Raw genomic sequence first — 13,218 nt, forward strand, 5'->3', positions numbered from 1 at the left:
TTACGTGGCCGCCCCTGACGATGCGGTACGTGGCATCATTTACAATGCGCTATACAATCAAAATCAAGAAGAAATCATTCAAGATTTGGTAGCTATGAATAAGAGCTCCCAGTACACGATCACTGACGCAAGACCTCTGGGCAAAACCAAGTCTATCTTAATCACCTTAATCAATGTGCAAGCGTTCCCGAAGCAGCTGAACTTCTATGTGACTCTGTATGCCTGCCACCATTTCAAGGCAAAAGTGGAGGCATGCCACAACTGCTGGAGGCCAGGGCACAGAGTGGAAGTGTGTCCGCACTCCAAGAGCAACCCAATCCCGACTTCCCAGGCCCATCAGACATGTCCTCTACCATCGGACATACAAAACTGCATCACTATTCTCCCCCTGCCTAAAAACATGCACCCCGTGCATCACGAGGTACGCAGGCAGACCACGGCAAAAGCCCTCTACAAACAACACCAACACGACCTCCTCACTGTGTGTGTCGACGCCGCTAGTTACCCACAGAACCCAGCCTATGCCGTAATTGCAGTGTCCCATCAACTTGGTTACATCACAGCTGCCACAATACACGCGCGCACGTCCATAGATGCGGAGAAGGCTGCCATAGCACTGGCCATCTCAACCACCACTGCCGAGGTTATCCTTAGTGATTCCAAAACTGCAATCCGCAACTACTCGAAAGGCCGAGTTCAAGAACCGGCACTGAAAATTCTCAATCATCAGACCACCCTCAGACCAATTAAGCTCATCTGGGTGCCCGCGCACGCAGGCCACCCAGGCAATGAGACGGCCCATTCTATAGCTCGAGTAGCTGTCAACCGAGCCACGCCGTCCGATGACCTGGATAACGCCAGAGACCGATTGGTCGAATATCACGAGATCACCCTCCACTCCCCCAGATAAATCCTTAACAAAATTCCAACAAAGTACCTGGCGCCAGCTTCAGGCACAAACTTTTCTTTCTCCAGCTTTTCTCGCCCTGGTTCATCCAGGCCTATATCAACAGGAATGTACGCTCTGCGGCGCACCTAGAGCTAACTTCCATCACATTATGTTCTTATGCCCTGAGCTCCAGCCACCCTCTGAGTGGCAACTCACCGACGTCGAGGGATGGGAGACCGCGGTGTCTAGCTCCAACCCAGCCGACGAAATACGGCTGGTGGACTGGGCTCTGAGGGTCGCCGAGGGCCACAAACTCCCGGACACCCTACGCGCACCTGAGCCCCTTCACAAGTAATGCAGTAAAAAGGCTCAAGCAATAAATGTTTACCACCACCACCAATGGCCCCCCTAGTAATCCCAATCACCCGCCACAGCCGCATGGACAAATATGTTTTTGCTACCTCTGACGTCAGACGAAGCCAACATCTGCAGCACAGTGTCGTTAATTTTAAAGGCAACCCCGCACAACTTACGGCTCCCAGCGGGCGCCTCCTTCTGCTCCCGGTCGCGTCGCTCGGTTTCGGAGACCGCTGCTCGCTTCTGTCTTGCCAGTCTTTCCCCGACTCTGTCTGAAGAGCAAAACAGAGCAAAAATGAAAGTGACGAAATACGCGGGCATGTGGGTAATTGTAACAAAGAAACATAGTTTTCTTCCAATGCGCGGCAGACACCATTCCAAGAAAGTCAGGATGGCTTATTGCGTGTATCAGTAATGCCTCGTAATTACAGTGCAATTTATTAATAATGTCATCTAAGTTAAGAAATCACCGTTTTTTTTCTCGTTTTCATAATATGCCGACTTCAGCAATGTAGTCGTAAGTAGCAAAACTCAGTTTATTGAACTGAAATGTAGTAATAAAAGAATGGAATGTTCAGTTTACGCAAACCCACTCTCACGTCTTAAGTAGTCAAATCTCTAGTGTATAACCAGTCCGCAGGAAATCAGTGATACTGAAATACGCGGGAAACAAAGTACTAGCAGAATATCTAAACGACATCTCAAAGCGTTTATGAGCTGCTTTGTTACATGTTAATACTGGGAATGTTCGAGAACCTTTCGTGGAACTACAGGATCGCGCTGAAACGAAACTGGTTATGTAATTTTTCGTATTATCTTGAAGACATTATTCACTTGCTGATTGGCTATTACGAGGCATTGCAGCGCGCAATGTGCAAAATCCTGTCAGACAACTTCATGAACTCTAGCAGAGTGTCGGTGCCGGCCAGTTGGCGATTCATGATTTTGGGAAGGGAAAGGCTTCGTGTTGCCCCTTTCTTCAAGTCTCGTGCTTTGCTTGCGGTAACTTCCCAAAATGCATGAACCACGCTGGCTGACACTGACCGTAAAGATGAAATTTCCCTATAGAATGAATTCGATTAGCTTAAACATGCTCCCATTTTATAACAATTTACTGAAGTGAAGACTTTCACTGTCGGACGCAATTGCTCGTTGTTTGCGGAGGTTTAAAACAGCAAACTACTTTGACATTTCCTTACTTTATTACTAATCCGAGTCATTCAGGTATGTCACATTGTAGCAAAAGTTATTCCGCGACATTCGTTTAGTTTAGTCTGGTTCTCTAGCTACGTTGCGGAGTTTTAGCCAGGCGTTCGGCGTGCTGTTCGTCTGTTTCCTGGGCGATTCGTTTCCTCTTCATCTCGTTCCGATGTCGATTCTAGGCCTCCAGCTGCTTATCAGAACTGTAACCGTCCATAATGCCGCCTCAACTGTGGTTGCGGCGCACGCGAGCAATGTGACGAGGAACACGGTGTGACGTCATGTGCCTCCTCGGAGCATAGCCACGGCGAAATCGCAAGTTCGCGGCCAGTAAACCTTTCGCTTTAAAACATTGTATTGTATTGTATTGGGTTTTATGGCGCATAAGCAACTTAGGCTATCATGCGCCAAACACATGGCATAACTTATTTCAAAAATTGGGTATCCTTATCGAGGTCCTTGTCCAGACAAGGACTCTGAGGAGCCCAACAAACCAATTGAAGACCTCAGCCTTCTTCTCAGGACTGAGAAAATGGGTGAGGTGCATCATAAGATGCGTGTAAAAAACGGGTAATAAATTTTAGAATTAGTAGTTCTGTGATATATTGCGTTTAGGATCGCTGCGTCTTTCAAAAAACTAAAAACAGATGAACTTTCTACTAGTGGGTTATCTCCTAAAAGCAGACTGGGATGGAAGGGAATGTGTTCATTGTAAAATACAGTAAAATGTTTTTTCCTTAGCCGTTCGAGTTGTGTGCACGAGAATAAAATGTGATTTACAGTGAGTTCATTGCCACATTTCTCACATAACGGTTTGTCTTGTTTTTTCAGTAGAAAGTTGTGTGTTAAGTGGGTGTGTCCGATGCGCAGGCGGCCTAAAATTACTTCAATAAAACGTTCCTTATGCCTGCATGATCTCCATTCTCCTAGAATAGGTTTTATTAAATGTAGTTTGTTATTTTCTTCGCTATTCCATGTACGCTGCCATTTTTCTTTAAGCTTGTTTTTTACTAACTTCATGCAATCTGCATAGGGTATATTTACAGTACTGACATCCTTATGGCAGGCTTGAGCGGCGCACGCGTCAGCTCTCTCGTTGCCTCTAATTCCTTGATGGCTTGGTACCCAACACAGCTTAATTTCGTGTCCTCGCGTTTGAGCAGTTATGTTATGGATTATATTTCCTATTAAAGGTTCCCTTAGGTTCCTGGCTTTCAGTGCTGTGATTGCACTTAGCGAGTCCGTGTAGATAATGCTGTTTTGAATGTTCATCTCGACTATTTTTGATACAGCCACCGAAATGGCATGGCATTCGGCTGAGAAATTGACGCGCACTGAGGCAACCTGACTACATTTTCCGAATTGGCCCGTACAGATGCCTTGTGAGCAAGATGTCCCTAAACTGCGTGGAACGCTCTCTACATGTCGAGTCCCACAATGCAAAGTTCTAGAGGAAAGACACCAACTATGCAAGGGCTAACTCATTGCTAGCAATTTTTTACCTGACAATGGTGTGAGTCTTGGGCGCCGTTGTGAGTAGAACAGGTACTCGCTGTTCGCTCCAGCACTGCAAGATCATCTCAACAGCCTTTGAACTAAAGAGTGAAACCTGAAAACAAGAAACCGTCAAGGTCACAATATTTAAAACTTTCAAATTCTTGAAGACTGTCGAACATATGTGAAACAACTTGTAGAAGGATCGACTTGCACGGATTGGTTAAGCCGATGTGTTAAGATCTTGAGTTGAAGCTCTAACATGTTAACCGGAGAACCACCGAACTTGTACATGTTGTACCTAGCGAAACTAATGCAAGTTCCACCTAGCGAAACTACTCTATTAAAGCACTGCATGACAGCCATTTCCAAAAGTGGCACTGTCGAGCTCACTGCATGTCACCTACCTAGAATGCTTCTTATCGACCGTCAAATCCCTGTCGTTTCTACAGTCATTGCTGATCGCTCCCATGTTTCCTGACCATATTGATGGCCTCGGTGCACATGCTTGGAGAGGGAAGAGAAAGACCATGAAACGTGCTTGACGCTTTCGAAACTCCTTGACAATTTGCTATATTTATTACGTAGCAAACTGATATCCACTAAACAATGAGGAGCAAATAGAGCAACCTTATTTTTGGAGATGTTCGTTCGGTAAAGCTGCATACTCACGATACATTAGTTTGCTTAAACATTGGCCTTCGTAGAACGTCCAAATTGAACATTTTATGCAGGCGATGACGTTCTTCTGTTGTGTTGTTCTCCTTCGGCATTTACAGATTTCAGTGGATCCTCGGTCCAACGTCTCAGTGCTCACAGGGTCATGTGACGTCAAATGCAGCATTCCGATAACCCATCGGCGGTTTTCACGAGAAATAAATAGTGTGAAGTAAATATTGTAGCGAGATATAAGCTATTCTTTGTCATCTAGCTGTACATGATCATCATCATGTGGGGCTCATATGGGGTTCTTCTTCATCATCACTTGTGGGGCTGGCTCTCGAGTGTGATCCGTGCTGTGGGCGTGATCGCTTCGCCGTATCTTCGAGTCGGAATAAACGTAGTGACGACTGCTACGTCACAAGTGGTGGAGTGTGCTTTTCAGTCCTCCGTCCGCTGACTCCCCGCTCAACCCCCTGGAGCTTCGATCGGGTCGCCGATTGTGCCAGCTGTCCGCCACCATGTCGCAGGACGAGCCAACAGGCACTTCTACTTCCACCATCTCGGCCTCGGCTACCCCAGCCTCCCCGTATTGGGTTGTCAGTGGACACCAGCGTGATCCCCATCTGTTTGCTGGACTTTGCGGGGAAGACGTCGAGGATTGGCTGGACGACTACGACCGAGTGAGTTCGGCTAACCGTTGGGACGATGCGTCCAAGCTACGTCACGTCGCCTTTTATCTGACCGGAGTAGCGAAGACTTGGTTTTTCAACCATGAGGTTGATTTCACGAACTGGGGCGCTTTTAAACAGCAGCTCCGCCAAATCTTCGGCACACCGGCTGTTCGTTCCGCCCTCGCAAAAAAGACGCTCGACACTCGCAAGCAACAAACCGGTGAATCTTATACGTAGTACATCGAGGATGTGCTTGCTCTTTGTCGACGTGTGAACCCGGCTATGACCGAATCCGACAGAGTTCGCCACACCCTCAAAGGCATCGGAGCTATTGCTTTCAATGCTTTAGCCATCCAGAACCTCGCTACCGTTGCTGATATCGTCGCTACTTGCCAGCGCATTGACGAACTCGAATCAGTACGGTTGCAGCCAGACACCACTGCGAACACTACTGCCGACGACCCTGCTTTACGAGCAATGATACGCGCAATAATTCGAGAAGAGCTCCGGTATCTTGGCTTAGCCGCAGGGCCTATGCCTTGTCATGCCTCCGATACCAATCTGCGAGACGTTATCAAGGAGGAATTGGCGTCCATGGCTGGTGCTGCGTACACGGACCCTCTAACCCCTAGGGCCCCATCCACGTACGCACAAGTAGCCGCAGCTACTCCAGTCATCGTTCCACCGATGCCTCCAAAATCAACACCGGCCCCCATCGCATCCATGACTACCAGCGCACCTACCCAAACCAGCTATCCGCAGTGGCGTCCTCCTCGTCCCATCTGCTACTACTGCGGCTATCGTGGCCACATAGCACGTTTTTGCCGCAAGCGCCAGCAAGACGAGCGTCGCGGATATGACGTATACGAACGGGATGACTTTTCGCCCGGCGCTACTTTTCACCGTCTAGGGAGCTTCCATGACCAACGCCGTCCTTATGGTCCACCGCGCGGACGCTCTCTATCGCCTACTGTAGCATCCGAGACGGCTCAGCCATACCGTCCTGCGAGACGCCGCTCGCCGTCCCCCCTTCGCCGCTCTACGTCCCCACTGAGACGTGCTTCTCAATTCGCCGATCGTCGTCCGGAAAACTAAAGTATGCAGCTTTTGGAGGAAAAGCTGCATCGAACGACAGGACAGAAATTCCTCCATCGCGTCCGTGCAATGTCATATTGGTTGTAATAGAAGGTGTACAAGTAGAAGCTTTAATAGACACTGGTGCTAGTGTTTCAGTCATTCACTGTGAATTGTGTTCGCGACTTCGGAAAGTTACGACCCCCTATGATGGACCTACGCTACTCGCTGCTCAAGGGGCTGCCATTCGACCTATCGCCATGTGCACAGCTCGTATTTCTATCGATGGACTTCTGCATTACGTACAATTTGCAGTGCTAAGTTCGTGTGCCCAGCAGCTCATATTGGGATGGGATTTTCTTTCTACGGCCTCCGCGTCCATCTGCTGTGGGCAACGCGTTCTCCACATGACCGACACGACATATTCACTTCATGCATATGACGCACGACTTCACTTTCTTGCTGCAGAAGATACCGCGCTACCTCCTCGCCATCAAAGCATTGTGACTATCACGTCTGATGTGATTGAGTGCGGCGACGTGCTCGTATTACCATCTGCACGCTGCCTCGCAAGAGAGATTACCTTTGCATCAGGGCTGGTTAGGTTTGATCATGGCTCTGCACTTCTCTACGCTACAAACCCGACATCCGAAAAAATTCTCATCCCTAAAGGCACTACATTGGCTTCCGCCACCCAATCGGAGTCTATATCTGTTGTTTCATTTAAACCAGCTTCCTCTGAAGTTCCTTGTACCGGACGGACCGCATCTCCTTCAGCTCTTGCAGCTGCCATCAGTTCCGACCTGACACCTTCGCAGTCACAACAATTGCTTGCTTTGCTCCAGAAACATGAAGCTTCGTTTGACGTGCATGCAGCTTCGTTGGGAAAGGCTTCGATTACGACGCATCGGATAGAGACAGATGGTACATCCATCGTGCGCCGTAGACCATATCGCGTATCGCTAGCCGAGAGGAAAGTCATTGACGAGAACGTCGCCGACATGCTCCAACGGAATATAATACGCCCTTCTGCTAGCCCTTGGTCTTCCCCCGTTGTTTTGGTTCGGAAGAAAGACGGCTCTGTCCGATTTTGTGTCGACTACCGAGCACTTAACAAGATCACACGCAAGGATGTATACCCTATGCCGCGAATAGACGATGCCTTGGATTCCCTGCAAGGTGCCGAGTACTTCTCCAGCATCGATCTACGTTCCGGCTACTGGCAGATACCTATGCATGAGGACGATAAAGAGAAAACAGCGTTTTCAACACCAGATGGGCTCTACGAGTTTAATGTGATGCCATTCGGCCTCTGCAATGCACCCGCAACGTTCGAGCGCATGATTGACACCGTTCTTCGTGGCCTGCAGTGGAAGACTTGCCTGTGCTATCTGGATGATATTGTTGTTTTCTCGTCAACTTTCTCTCAGCACCTGCAACGTCTGGATGAAGTTCTCACATGCCTTGCCAACGCTGGACTTCAGCTAAACACCAAGAAATGCCATTTTGCGAGCAAGACGATTAAGGTACTCGGTCACATTGTGAGCAAAGATGGCATTCGTCCTGATCCTGACAAGGTTTCGGCAGTTCGGCACTTCCCTCGTCCCGAAAAGACCAAAGATTTGCGCAGTTTCCTAGGCCTCGCCTCCTATTTTCGCCGATTCATACGAGGCTTCGCCTCAATAGCGTCACCTCTGCACAAATTACTGGGTTATAATGTTCCCTTTGTGTGGTCTCCCGAATGTGAATCTGCGTTCGCCCATCTGAAGCACGCTCTCACATCGGAACCAGTACTACGCCATTTTGATGAAGCTGCTCCTACCCTCCTGCATACGGATGCTAGTGGTCATGGCATTGGTGGCATTCTCCTACAGCGAGACGACACTTTAGGGGAGAGGGTCGTCGCATACGCAAGTCGCGTTCTGACAAACGCGGAAAGGAATTACACCATCACGGAGCAGGAATGCCTAGCTATCGTTTGGTCTGTACAGAAGTTTCGACCTTATCTTCACGGCCGCCATTTCACCATCGTTACAGACCATCATGCATTGTGCTGGCTTCGACGCTGAAAAACTTGTCTGGACGGCTTCGTCGGTGGATCCTTCGTCTACAAGAATACGACTTTACTATTACCTACAAGTGCGGAAAAAAACACCAGGATGCAGACGCGCTTTCTCGCTGTCCGCTTCCTACGACACCATGCAATGGACCTCCAACTACCATCCGTGACAAGCTTTCGCATGACCCCTCTTCACATGCTTTCTTGTTGGCCACTGTAGACGAGATGCCTAAACACGACAACGGATTCTTCCAATCTCATCAAGTGGCGGACTCTTACTGTCGGCGCATCATAGACCACCTTCAAGGAGCTTCGCGCCCACCTAACGCCCGCCTTCGTCGACAGCTGACGCAATTTAAGATTGACAAACGCGTCCTGTACCGTCATGTCTATCACCCTGACGGTCAGCGCTGGGTTCCTGTCCTGCCACGCTCTCTACGTGCTCATGTCCTGCAGGTTTCTCACGACGACATGACTGCTGGTCACCTTGGTTTCCAGAAAACCAATGACCGCATCAAAGGTTGCTTCTACTGGCCTGGCTTGTCCGCCAGTGTAGCGAGGTATGTCGCTTCCTGCGCCCTATGTCAGCGTCGAAAGCTCCCTACATCAGCTCCAAGCGGACAACTGCAACCGGTTCCTTGTCCCTCGCAACCATTTGAAATCGTTGGCATTGACCTGTATGGTCCTCTTCCTGTGACTCCCACCGGTAAACGATGGATTGTGACAGCCGTTGATCACTTGACACGCTACGCTGAAACAACTTGTGTGAGCTCTGCCTCAAGCCTCTGAAGTTGCTGCATTCATACTTCAATCCTTAATACTGCGCCACGGTGCTCCTCGCGTCCTCCTGAGCGACCGTGGAAAAACATTCCTCTCGCAACTAGTAGACGAAGTACTCAGAGCCTCCGGAACCACCCACAAGACTACCTCCAGTTACCATCCGCAAACTAACGGCCTCACAGAGCGATTTCATCGCACGCTGTCAGACATGCTAGCCATGTACATCGAACCCGACCACAGAAACTGGGACGCAATTTTGCCATTCGTGACTTTTGCGTATAATACCGCCGTTCAACGCACGACCGGTTACTCGCCATTCTACCTTGTCTATGGTCGTTCGCCCAGTTCCTGTCTTGATGCCTCTTTCTTCGCGCCAACTGTCAATCAATGTCCATCCTCCTGTGAAGAATATGTGCCCCGCATTCTGCGTTGTCGCCAGCTCGCCCGCATCAACACCGAAGCACAGCAACAGGACCGCAAGCAAGCAGCATTACGACGCCTCTCATCGCGTCGTGTGCTTCCGCCCTGGCGACGAAGGGCTACTCCGGACACCAGTTCGTACTGCTGGCTTGTGTGACAAGTTTCAACTTCGGTTCCTCGGCCCCTACAAAGTCTTGGAGCAGACTTCCCCGGTTAACTATCGCGTGGTACCAGTTATTGTTCCAAGTGACCGCCGCTGCCGCGCTGCTGAGGTTGTCCACGTGTCCCGTATGAAGCCTTTCACGAGGCGTTCGCCGCCCCTTTGAATTGCGGCCAGCATGGCCGCTCTCGCGCGAGGGGACATTAGTGTAGCGAGATATAAGCTATTCTTTGTCATCTAGCTGTACATGATCATCATCATGTGGGGCTCATATGGGGTTCTTCTTCATCATCGCTTGTGGGGCTGGCTCTCGAGTGTGATCCGTGCTGTGGGCGTGATCGCTTCGCCGTATCTTCGAGTCGGAATAAACGTAGTGACGACTGCTACGTCACAATATCTTTTTTTTCCTTCTCATCGATTCTCCCACTATCCAGCGCTCAAAACTGTGCTGCTTTCGCAGGGTACTTCAAACGAAGTCATCAAACGCTCATCGGTGGCTGTCTCACTGTCGCGTGAGAGGCAAACAAATCGCTCGCTAACACGCGTCTGCCGAGGTACCGACTAGCGTTGTAGGAAATCAAAGGCTTGCGCGTTTCACTGGCTTGACTTGTAAATTCCGATATGCTGAGTGACGGTCAAAAACACGTGCGCAACACACGAAGCTGCAAAGCCCTTTACTTAACTGGGCATGCGCAGTGCTTTATCACGGGCATGCGGTGCATCTACTTAAAGCGGCGCTTTCCATTCATCGTCGTGATAAAAAAACGAACAGGAGTGCTGCATGCAGGAGGAGGCGTGACGGCTTTTTGTATCGAATTTCCTCCTTCTCACCTCTCGACGACACAGATGCCTAAATAATCGCGGACCAAAATTGGCAGTAGCTTAGCTCGGCTATGTCAGGATATACCATACGTAGCGAAAGCTAAGGCATGGTTACCCTTGGTTAATCTTGATTGCAAGTCGAGGTTAGTCTGGTTTTCTAGCTACGTTGCGGCGTTTGCCCAGTCGTTCGGCGCGCTGTTAGTCTGTTTTTGGACGATTCCTTTCCTCTTCATCTCGTTCCGATGTCGATTCTAGGCCTCCTCCTGCTTATCAGAATTATAGCCGTCCATACTGCCACCTCAACTGTGGTTGCGGCGCACGCGAGCTCTCCTTTGCAATCTTCCGACATGTTATCAGACATGCGACGCAGCTGGCGAAGCGAGCGGAGGCGAACGCAACGACGAGGAACATAATGTGGCGGAGAACACGGTGTGACGTCATGTGCCTCACACACCATGGCCGTTACGTCATGTGCCTCGCCGTGGCCGTGACGTCATGTGGTGTGACGTCATGGCAACGGCGAAATCGCAAGTTCGCGTCCAGTAAAGCTTTCGCTTTAAAAAAAATATGCCCGTACAGACGCCTTGTGAGCAAGATGTCCCTAAACTGCGTGGAACGCTCTCTATATGTCGAGTCCGACAATGCAAAGTTCTAGAGGAAAGACACCAACGATGACAAGGGCTAACTCATTGCTAGCAATTTTTCACCTGGCAATGGCGTAAGTCTTGGGCGCCGTTATGAGTAGAACAGGTAGTCGCTGCTCGCTCCAGTATTGTCCGATCGTCTCAACGGCCTTTGACCTGAAGAGAGAAACATGAAAACAAGAAGCCGTCAAGGTCACAATATTTACAACCAGCGCTGCGAGAGTTCACTGAACGCAACAATGGGAAATAGAAAGAAATGAATATGACTACTACGCCAATAGGCACGACTACAGGCTCCCGACGCAATAGTTTGTTCGTGAAAACTTAGGCGTCCCGACACGGACACAAGAAACGGGAGGCGAACAACACAGGACTCTATGCGGTCCATCTCCTGCATCTTGCGCTGGTCTGCACGCCAAACTTCTAAATCGAAGCTTTCAGGCATAAATTTTTGCAGTTAAGCTGTTTATGGTTAATCTACCGTGAAATTTTTATGTGCGCGAGCAAATATCGGTTTTCAAAATTGCAGCGAAATCGCTTAATCCTATGCAAATCACTTCATTCTACCTGCATATGCATCTTCATTAAATTAGTTATCAGTATGCACAATTTTCAAAATTATTGGACTCTCAGGTAGCTAATAAATCGTCCTCAAACATTTACCGCTATGAAACGGGCGTCGGCCATGCCTACACTCACAACGCCCTATGTTTGCCGTCGGTCTTTGCTCGCACTGACCTCGTTTCCTTCCAATCACCCGGGGCTGCGGCACCGCGCGTGTATACATATAAAAAAAAAACACGACTACAAGCTGCCGTTCTCCATTTTGAATGTTTCTTCCCTTGTTGTCATGACGAGCCCGCACATCGGGCGCACTCCCGAGGAGCCGCGCGCTTACGTAGAGCGACGACAACAAACACGAGAACGTGATCGGCGGTGGCTGGCGGTAAACGCCATAGACCGCCGACTACCACCAAACAGCTTCCTTGGTAGGCCGCCTTCGCAGCAGTGCAATGCACGTGCTTTTCTTTTTTATTCCATAGCAATTGCATGGACCCTCCCTGCACATTTCAGCCATCGCCGTCGGCGTCACCGTGAGTTTCCGTATGAGTGTGAGGGTGTGAAGGTGAGCCGGCGAACGCGGTTCAATCTCGCGTGCGCGAGCGAGGAACGCGGCCCGGAGGCGTGCCTTCTCCTGTAGCGCCCGAGGCAGGGCGGTGAGGCGAGCGAGGTGGGGCGTTCTGCCCCGGCGGCTGCTACGATGCCTCGATGTCCTCCTCGCCCGCCACTCTGTACAGAGTGAAGGCAACCGCGGCGTCTACTACCGCGTTGACCACGCGAATCGCGGACGCCGCAGTAGACGCTTTGGCGGACACGGTGGGCACGCGTTGGCGGCGCTCGTGTCTTGAAAGCTAAGGTGCCTCGATGCCTGGCATCGAGGCACCCTATTGAAAGCGATCTGCGACGTGGCTAAGGTGCGCGCCCACGCGAGCCTCATCTTCAAAGCCATTTTCGATATTTGCAGAGTGTGCGTAGTGCCGGTAGCTTCGTATGCGCTGTACTTACTCCAGACTTTTGACAGCGATTTTCCGCGCTCATCGAGCGAGATATGCTCATGTTTACCTGTGCGTGCGTGACACTGTGCTGGTTAATTCAGTTAAAACACGTTGACGGGCAAGTTGTTTTGAATCCCAGATAGAATGCGCAAGCGCGATTTAAACAGGACGTAGAAAGAAGCAGAAGCAAAAAAGACAGGTGGTCTCCATGTGACTGTTTTTTCTGCGTCCTCGTCAAGTCCCGCTTATGCATTCTATCATTGTTAAATTAGTTAGCGAATGTTAGAAGTTTACACGGCTGATAAAACTACTATTCGTACTTCGTGCAGATATCTACGAATTTACTATACCAATCGGTGCTTGGCCTCTCGGGTGGCAATGCTATTTTTTTTTTCTAAGATCATTTTATACCAACTAACCCGCCTTTCT

The 13,218-nt window shown here is 49.8% G+C and overlaps 1 protein-coding gene across 2 annotated transcripts in view; it reads right to left on the reverse strand.

Moving 5' to 3' along the window:
* LOC135912364 (uncharacterized) overlaps window positions 1-13,218 on the reverse strand; it is a 337,983-nt gene that overhangs the window by 146,668 nt on the left and 178,097 nt on the right. For both annotated transcript variants that reach the window (XM_070538422.1, XM_070538423.1), the window contains exons 42-44: window positions 11,297-11,389; window positions 3,949-4,055; window positions 1,423-1,518 (exon numbers count right to left, since the gene is read on the reverse strand). The gene's annotated coding sequence lies outside the window, so the exon portion shown is untranslated. The remainder of the gene's footprint in view (window positions 1-1,422; window positions 1,519-3,948; window positions 4,056-11,296; window positions 11,390-13,218) is intronic.

Source organism: Dermacentor albipictus, chromosome 5 (genome assembly GCF_038994185.2).
Source record: "Dermacentor albipictus isolate Rhodes 1998 colony chromosome 5, USDA_Dalb.pri_finalv2, whole genome shotgun sequence".
Lineage (NCBI taxonomy): Eukaryota > Metazoa > Arthropoda > Arachnida > Ixodida > Ixodidae > Dermacentor > Dermacentor albipictus.